General features: G+C 38.3%; 1 long non-coding RNA gene across 1 annotated transcript; it reads right to left on the bottom strand.

The window, feature by feature from the left end:
• Window positions 1-6,154: 6,154 nt before the first annotated feature.
• On the bottom strand, window positions 6,155-7,275 carry LOC112872597. Its single transcript, XR_003224705.1, has 4 exons — window positions 7,095-7,275; window positions 6,968-7,008; window positions 6,764-6,866; window positions 6,155-6,382 (listed from the first exon to the last, which is right to left on the bottom strand). It is a non-coding gene; the product is annotated as an uncharacterized LOC112872597 (long non-coding RNA).
• Between the last annotated feature and the right edge of the window lie 689 nt (window positions 7,276-7,964).

Raw genomic sequence — 7,964 nt, 5'->3', positions numbered from 1 at the left:
TCAAATACAAATTAGTGACATAAAACTTGACAATTAATATTTTCGGAGTATGCATCAATATATAGTTTAGATTTACAGCAAATTAATATATAGTTTGGTTTTAGCTAGAATGAGGGTTGCTGTAAATTAATACCAACTTCTTAAACTGCAGCCTCATCCTCCTCATTTGATGATTGTCTAGTTTGGATTTGTAGGCACTACAATTTGATATTTTAGTCATTCATTTACAGAACATAGATTTCTGTTGAATATTTTAGTTTGGATTTTGAGTAGGTGGAACTACGGGTTGCTAGTTTCAGTATTGGTTAAGGGGAGATGTTGAAGATGTATGGGGATGACTCATTCTTGGCATTTTCTGTAGCAGACAGTGATGAAGAGAACGTGATCTCCCCTCCCCCACCAAGGAGATTGCACCATCACCGCAGGCAAGGGCATCAGACCCAAGAGGTTGACATGGAAGCTGAGGATGCTGTTATGCCTGAGGTTCATGTTCCGCACCACCAGGAATCATGGATAGATAAACTAGAGAGGTTTGCACAGATGGTTGGCGCGATATTACCGCCTGTCACGGTACTTGGTTTGGTGATATATATCTTGTGCGCTGGTATGGGTTATGCAAATAACTTCCAGTTATTGTGTTTTTAGTTCAGGTCCACTAGCACTCATAGATTTCTAGGATTATGATTCCAATTTTATATGCATAGGTCCAGAACACCGGGTCGATAGGGCAAAGTCAATGCTCAAAGCCCTAGTTCCCATATTACCAGTACTTGTGGAACAATGGATAGCGACCAAAAACAAGACTGCCTCCAGGGCAACCACCGCTGCTGTTGCGCCCAGCCCATCAGTTTCTGTTGAAGGTGATGCTGGTATTGCAATGGGTATTGTCGCTAATCCAGATCTGGATTTGGTGCCCGTGACCAGGCCGAAGTCACCGTAGTTATTTGTCGGTTTATACTTAGCCAAATCTCTGTTCAGTGTAATGATATTGGTGAACCTGTGCTGTGTATATGAAGCCCTTGCACCTTAGTATGAGAATAGTACGTCAAGGTGAATACCTAAGTTTCTTTGTCACAATATGGAGTGACTGTGTGACTATGTTGTCTGGTGATGATTGGTTTTTCTTACCTTTCCATACTTCTTATGCAAATTTGAAGTCCCCATGTGTTGTATGACTGTACCAGATTTGACAGATCAATATTTGATTATTGACTGATCTTTCCGGCTTTGCATGAACGTCTATAGGGAAAACAAACACTTCCTGCACTCTTTGGGAAATATAAAGACCATGACTCATCGTGCAGGTGTAAGATTGATGGGAAATATAAAAAGTATGCACATCGCTTTTAGAGTTCAAATGTTACAGTTCAAACATTCCGGATTGCAACACTACACTGTAAATGTATATACCTGTTATAGGTAGAAATCTATCCATGTCATTCACTTTCCCTACTAACCTTTGGCGTTCAGGTTGCTGTAACTCTTTTCATCATATTCGGAATTCCTTACTCGGATGCTTATTAGCGGATTAACAATTTAATACAATATAAATTCTCTCGCCCCTAACAATGAGAAACATGTCAGATCTAGAGCTAACCTTCAACAGATTGACTCACTCGATACCACCACACCCCTACCAAAAAGGGTGCGCTATTAATAGAACTAAATTTTTAATCCTACTAGGCCCATGCCCGTGCGTTGCTACGGGTGTAACAGTCTATATCGCCTTAATACAATATACATATATTCGTAGATACTATAGCATCAAATACTTTGGAGTGTTTGAGACAATATCTTGGTTTCTAAAACTAATATGGTATCAAATATTTTGGAGTGTTTGTGTACCGCAAACTATTGATGAAGTTTCTTAAGCAATTACCATGGTATTTTCAGAGTTCTTGAACATTCACAGTGACCCTCTTTTCCTTTTTCTAAAACTGAGAATTCCGTAGCTGCTCAAAGTACACCTCACACTTTGTGATAGTTTATCAAATACAAATTAGTGACATAAAACTTGACAATTAATATTTCCAGAGTATGCATCAATATATAGTTTAGATTTACAGCAAATTAATATATAGTTCGGTTTTAGCTAGAATGAGGGTTGCTGTAAATTAATACCAACTTCTTGAACTGCAGCCTCATCCTCCTCATTTGATGATTGTCTAGTTTGGATTTGTAGGCACTACAATTTGATATTTTAGTCATTCATTTACAGAACATAGATTTCTGTTGAATATTTTAGTTTGGATTTTGAGTAGGTGGAACTACGGGTTGCTAGTTTCAGTATTGGTTAAGGGGAGATGTTGAAGATGTATGGGGATGACTCATTCTTGGCATTTTCTGTAGCAGACAGTGATGAAGAGAACGTGATCTCCCCTCCCCCACCAAGGAGATTGCACCATCACCGCAGGCAAGGGCATCAGACCCAAGAGGTTGACATGGAAGCTGAGGATGCTGTTATGCCTGAGGTTCATGTTCCGCACCACCAGGAATCATGGATAGATAAACTAGAGAGGTTTGCACAGATGGTTGGCGCGATATTACCGCCTGTCATGGTAGTTGGTTTGGTGATATATATCTTGTGCGCTGGTATGGGTTATGCAAATAACTTCCATTTATTGTGTTTTTAGTTCAGGTCCACTAGCACTCATAGATTTCTAGGATTATGATTCCAATTTTATATGCATAGGTCCAGAACACCGGGTCGATAGGGCAAAGTCAATGCTCAAAGCCCTAGTTCCCATATTACCAGTACTTGTGGAACAATGGATAGCGACCAAAAACAAGACTGCCTTCAGGGCAACCACCGCTGCTGTTGCGCCCAGCCCATCAGTTTCTGTTGAAGGTGATGCTGGTATTGCAATGGGTATTATCGCTAATCCAGATCTGGATTTGGTGCCCGTGACCAGGCCAAAGTCACCGTAGTTATTTGTCGGTTTACACTTAGCCAAATCTCTGTTCAGTGTAATGATATTGGTGAACCTGTGCTGTGTATATGAAGCCCTTGCACCTTAGTATGAGAATAGTACGTCAAGGTGAATACCTAAGTTTCTTTGTCACAATATGGAGTGACTGTGTGACTATGTTGTCTGGTGATGATTGGTTTTGCTTACCTTTCCATACTTCTTACTATATCTGTGCAAATTTGAAGTCCCCATGTGTTGTATGACTGTACCAGATTTGACAGATCAATATTTGATTATTGACTGATCTTTCCGGCTTTGCATGAACGTCTATAGGGAAAACATACACTTCCTGCACTCTTTGGGAAATATAAAGACCATTGTTCCTCGACTCATCGTGCAGGCGTAAGATTGATGGGAAATATAAAAAGTATGCACGTCGCTTTTAGAGTTCAAATGTTACGGTTCAAACATTCCAGATTGCAACACTACACTGTAAATGTATATACCTGTTATAGGTAGAAATCTATCCATGTCATTCACTTTCCCTACTAACCTTTGGCGTTCAGGTTGCTGTAACTCTTTTCATCATATTCGGAATTCCTTACTCGGATGCTTATTAGCGGATTAACAATTTAATACAATATAAATTCTCTCGCCCCTAACAATGAGAAACATGTCAGATCTAGAGCTAACCTTCAACAGATTGACTCACTCGATACCACCACGCCCCTACCAAAAAGGGTGCGCTATTAATAGAACTAAATTTTTAATCCTACTAGGTCCATGCCCGTGCGTTGCTACGGGTGTAACAGTCTATATCGCCTTAATACAATATACATATATTCGTAGATACTATAGCATCAAATACTTTGGAGTGTTTGAGACAATATCTTGGTTTCTAAAACTAATATGGTATCAAATATTTTGGAGTGTTTGTGTACCACAAACTATTGATGAAGTTTCTTAAACAATTACCATGGTATTTTCAGAGTTCTTGAACATTCACAGTGACCCTCTTTTCCTTTTTCTAAAACTGAGAATTCCGTAGCTGCTCAAAGTACACCTCACACTTTGTGATAGTTTATCAAATACAAATTAGTGACATAAAACTTGACAATTAATATTTTCGGAGTATGCATCAATATATAGTTTAGATTTACAGCAAATTAATATATAGTTCGGTTTTAGCTAGAATGAGGGTTGCTGTAAATTAATACCAACTTCTTGAACTGCAGCCTCATCCTCCTCATTTGATGATTGTCTAGTTTGGATTTGTAGGCACTACAATTTGATATTTTAGTCATTCATTTACAGAACATAGATTTCTGTTGAATATTTTAGTTTGGATTTTGAGTAGGTGGAACTACGGGTTGCTAGTTTCAGTATTGGTTAAGGGGCGATGTTGAAGATGTATGGGGATGACTCATTCTTGGCATTTTCTGTAGCAGACAGTGATGAAGAGAACGTGATCTCCCCTCCCCCACCAAGGAGATTGCACCATCACCGCAGGCAAGGGCATCAGACCCAAGAGGTTGACATGGAAGCTGAGGATGTTGTTATGCCTGAGGTTCATGTTCCGCACCACCAGGAATCATGGATAGATAAACTAGAGAGGTTTGCACAGATGGTTGGCGCGATATTACTGCCTGTCACGGTACTTGGTTTGGTGATATATATCTTGTGCGCTGGTATGGGTTATGCAAATAACTTCCATTTATTGTGTTTTTAGTTCAGATCCACTAGCACTCATAGATTTCTAGGATTATGATTCCAATTTTATATGCATAGGTCCAGAACACCGGGTCGATAGGGCAAAGTCAATGCTCAAAGCCCTAGTTCCCATATTACCAGTACTTGTGGAATAATGGATAGCGACCAAAAACAAGACTGCCTCCAGGGCAACCACCGCTGCTGTTGCGCCCAGCCCATCAGTTTCTGTTGAAGGTGATGCTGGTATTGCAATGGGTATTGTCGCTAATCCAGATCTGGATTTGGTGCCCGTGACCAGGCCGAAGTCACCGTAGTTATTTGTCGGTTTATACTTAGCCAAATCTCTGTTCAGTGTAATGATATTGGTGAACCTGTGCTGTGTATATGAAGCCCTTGCACCTTAGTATGAGAATAGTACGTCAAGGTGAATACCTAAGTTTCTTTGTCACAATATGGAGTGACTGTGTGACTATGTTGTCTGGTGATGATTGGTTTTTCTTACCTTTCCATACTTCTTATGCAAATTTGAAGTCCCCATGTGTTGTATGACTGTACCAGATTTGACAGATCAATATTTGATTATTGACTGATCTTTCCGGCTTTGCATGAACGTCTATAGGGAAAACATACACTTCCTGCACTCTTTGGGAAATATAAAGACCATTGTTCCTCGACTCATCGTGCAGGTGTAAGAGTTTAAATGTTACAGTTCAAACATTCCAGATTGCAACACTACACTGTAAATGTATATACCTGTTATAGGTAGAAATCTATCCATGTCATTCACTTTCCCTACTAACCTTTGGCGTTCAGGTTGCTGTAACTCTTTTCATCATATTCGGAATTCCTTACTCGGATGCTTATTAGCGGATTAACAATTTAATACAATATAAATTCTCTCGCCCCTAACATTGAGAAACATGTCAGATCTAGAGCTAACCTTCAACAGATTGACTCACTCGATACCACCACGCCCCTACCGAAAAGGGTGCGCTATTAATAGAACTAAATTTTTAATCCTACTAGGTCCATGCTCGTGCGTTGCTACGGGAGTCTATATCGCCTTAATACAATATACATATATTCGTAGATACTATAGCATCAAATACTTTGGAGTGTTTGAGACTCTAAAAATAATATGGTATCAAATATCTTTAAGTGTTTGTGTACCACAAACTATTAATGAAGTTACTTAAACAATAGTTTCTCAATACCATGGTATTTTTAAAGTTCTTTAACATTCACAGTTACCCTCTTTTTCTTTTTCTAAAACTGAGAATTCCGTAGCTGCTCAAAGTACACCTCACACTTTGTGATAGTTTATCAAATACAAATTAGTGACATAAAACTTGACAATTACCGACTTCCCCTTGCAATATGCAAGCTGGCGATGGAATGCCAAGCACCATTTGTTTTGTTTTATGGAAATTAAGTGATCGTTTTGGTACCTCCAAGCTTTGGAGAAAAAATAGTGGCACTCTAACAATGGTTTCACAAAGAGAAGAAATGCAAACACTGCACTCCTCAAAACATAATTTCAAATATCATGACAACCTGAATACATTGCCTAAGCCATGTTCACAAAATCATCAATTCATGAATTTTTACAAGGAGTCAGGCAAATTGTGGTAGGCTAGTTTACACCTACTTCACCTCAACCTTGAACCTGCAATGCTACAATTGACCCATTTCTTCGGTGAACAATTCTTCATACATGATAGCATTCAACATTTTCCTTTCTTAAATAGTGTCTGTCAATTGCTCTGCAAGAAGTGTACGAAAATACAAAATAAGTGTCCAAACATCAACACAAACAAAGCATGTATCTTCTATTTTCTTATTTTTTTCCATAAACATGAATACTTTTTTAAAACAAGTATTTTAGATAGCAGCACTCAGTGTATTGCTCAGCATTTTTAGTTTCTGGCTTCCTATACGGAATGTAACAATAGCATTAAGCGATTTATGGCATAACTGTTTTCATCAGGTGCTACCAAACTAACGTCACACAAGAAAGCTTTGTACTTTATGTATAAAAAATAAATGTACCATGAGATTAAATCCATAGAGATGGTCTAGCGTATGAAATTATTAGCACGGAAAGCAAGCTCAATCAAATTATTTTGCGAATTCTTTTGCCTTACCCATGTAAAGGATCTGGTGGTTGTCATGTACTCATGATTGTACTTCAAAAAAACTTTCTGAATGCTTATTTGGAAGTCATATTCATGGTCCAGTACACCAAGTCTGCAAGAATCTCAAAGGGTAAGAAATCACTATAGTTTAATTCAGATTATATATATTAGGTCTAGCAGAGGTAAAATGCAAATTAAGCACATTGGGCTTACATGTATGGAAGCAACCACACATGGTTATCTGAGATTAACCTCTGCAGGTCCGAAACATGAAATCTTCATTACCAAAGAAGAAATAAAAGGTTCCATATTTCTAGTTCTCCAAGGTATAAATACTTACATGCTATCTAGGGAACAAAAAGGTCTTGTTGCAAAACTTTCTAGTTCTCCGGGTTATTGAGGTTGGAAGCCACTGCAATCCAAAATACAGTCATTTTTCAAAAAATATTATGCAAACTTAAATGGAAGCTAGGAAGCCCCTCCGCATCCAGCCAGGTTTGGAGGAAGAGGGATACAGTTACTAAAAGCTTGAATCAACAAGTGCAAGCTCAGCAGCATGTATTTTTTGTAAGGTCACAGCAGCTTGAATCAACAAGCTAAAGACAACCTTGTAAGGTCAAGGCAGACCGGCACACTAACACCATAGAGAAAGATTCCTGAGAATGAGACAGCCGAATTCTTGGAACAAAATTTGGTGTCCCAATAACAATACAGCAAAAAGGAAGGAGGAAATCGTAGCCTGTCAAAATAATTGATAGTAGAAGGTAACAATTAAATTTTAAAATAATCGTATAGCATAATAATGTTAAAGTAACAATAGATAGCACATAGAGAATATTTGAATGAATTGGCAGGCTATAATATCAAGCTTTTTCATAAAAAAAATGAATTATTATTGGCCAGGCCATAAGCATATAACACAAAATTTCACGTTCTTCTACATAAAAGAAGCGTTAGTAACTTGCATGTCTTGTTGCCCAGTAGTGTTGCTACATAATCAGAATAACACCAGATGATAAACATATGGACAAAATGGATTCGTTTGAAACAAAACCTCCCTATAAAAACTTAACATTTGACAGATTGTAATTTCTGTCTTTTAGTCCTTTTTATTTTTGATGATCTAGAAAGTGTGCACACCTCATGATCGCAAGCAGACCATGGGACATTCCAGTGTTGCCCCCATAGAATAAATCACTTCTAGAACTTT

The sequence above is a fragment of the Panicum hallii genome, chromosome 9, assembly GCF_002211085.1.
Source record: "Panicum hallii strain FIL2 chromosome 9, PHallii_v3.1, whole genome shotgun sequence".
In the NCBI taxonomy this organism is placed as follows: Eukaryota; Viridiplantae; Streptophyta; class Magnoliopsida; order Poales; family Poaceae; genus Panicum; species Panicum hallii.
The sequence above is the reverse complement of the archived record's forward strand: the minus strand, read 5'-3'. Positions and strand labels throughout refer to the sequence as shown.